Consider the following 1,818-nt stretch of genomic DNA (forward strand, 5'->3'; position numbering starts at 1 on the left):
ATAATTGCATCTGACACTGCCATGGGAAGGACACAATACTGCTTGAGTGCGTAGGTTTTGGAGTTGGTTATCTGGTACTGTCTTATTCTGCTGCTTTTCATCTCTGTGATCACTCAAGTTATTCAACATCTCATTGGACAAAGGAAACAATCATGACACCTTATAAAGTTAACCGAGCTGTGTAACTACTAATCAGGATTCCTGATTTCATATAACAGAAATTTACCTTGGTTAACTCAAGCGGAAAGGAACTTACTAAAAAGATATTGGTCTTCTGCAAATTTGAGAAGGAGTCTGGTGCACTTGAGCTCAGACTGGAATAAAAGGAGCAAAGGCATCCTCACGTTATCGCCATGGAAGGTTCTCTAAGGATTCCACTTCTGGTGCCATATTCAGGAGAACCAACTAGCTATGCCTATGAACTTTGAATTCTTCACTCAGCCACTGCTTCCCATGGTAATTTATGAGGGATTTGGCCTGCCCATGCCTTAAGATTTCTGGAAATTCCAAAGAGAATTTTCTTTTTGGACGATCTTCTGTCCTATGACCCATGCCAGATGACAGGGACCGATATCCATCTTTCTGAGTCACACACTTCAATAGCATTGGTATTCTCATCCTTCTATTTGAAAGATAAACTAAGATACAGAGAGATGTAGTAACTTAGTAACTTAGTGAGCTACCACATGACAGAGTAACCCATCAAGGTAAATCCAAGGTAAATGTGTGACTAAGAACTCCAATACCTTAGTTTTTCACTGCACTATGTCCCCAAAGTTCAGATATATTTCCTGCATTTCCTGTTCTACCTGCCTTAGGACTTAGCACCTGGCTAAGTATACTCATTCAATGTAAGCAGATTAAATTGGAACCATTCACCTTTCTCCCAGAGTCATCCTCTAACCCCAAGCTGATCTAGATTTATATAGTTTGTCTGTAGCAGATGTATTTTTGAAGGGAAAGAGTTTGGAGTATAGATATATAGAAATAGACAAAGATACATAGATAGCTACCTGACTTGTATGGCTAACAACAGGAAGTTGGTATGAACAAGAACAGAAGAGAGTGGTTTAAAGTAAGAGAGGCCCTTTTGTACTTAAAATTAACTTCTGAAGCCCTGTATCACAACCTCCTCATACTGGGTCAATGAAGGTATAAAGACAGATTTCAAACATTGGAACAGGTTTTTTCTTTTTCTTTCTTTCTTTCTTTCTTTTTTTTTTTTTTTTTTTTTTTTTTTGCCTAAACATGAATGCTGATCTATTCCCTCTCTAGCTAAGAGTTTTTGTCCCAAGCCCCTGGGGGTCAACAGATCTGCCTCTGGAATCCATCTCTGTCATGGTTGCACCTTCTAATTTCAGAACAATTGTGACTGAGTGTGAAAACCGTGCAATTAATAAGCAAAAGTTTTTGAATGTCAAAGAGTAATATATTGCCTTAGTTTTGTATATTCCTGGAATCTCAGATTCATTTTACGTTAGGAAGCCTCATTTTTCTACAAAATCCAAAGCTCTGGGAACACATATCTACACTTGATCTTAGCCAAAAGGCCGAGAAGCGATGGGGGAGCAATGGGGAACACATATCTAAGGAGAACAACTTCCCAGCTTTCTGGTACTGCAAGACTTCAAAATTCAACAGCTATGTGGACCTCATATTCTGAGGAAAATGGAAAAGGGAGGATAAAAACCCAAATTTATGTAAAGTTTCAGATTATACATCTCTAACTATCATATTAAACACAATCACCAAAATCTTAAAATATCTTGCCTTGTTGTTGAGTTTTGATTCATGTAAGTTCCTTTACATTTTTTAAAA

The 1,818-nt window shown here is 37.8% G+C and overlaps 1 pseudogene; it reads right to left on the reverse strand.

Annotated features, from left to right (window-relative positions):
* Positions 1–1,356: 1,356 nt before the first annotated feature.
* LOC122894785 lies at positions 1,357–1,562 on the reverse strand (annotated as a pseudogene).
* Between the last annotated feature and the right edge of the window lie 256 nt (positions 1,563–1,818).

Source organism: Neovison vison, chromosome 13 (genome assembly GCF_020171115.1).
Source record: "Neovison vison isolate M4711 chromosome 13, ASM_NN_V1, whole genome shotgun sequence".
Classification (NCBI taxonomy): domain Eukaryota; kingdom Metazoa; phylum Chordata; class Mammalia; order Carnivora; family Mustelidae; genus Neogale; species Neogale vison.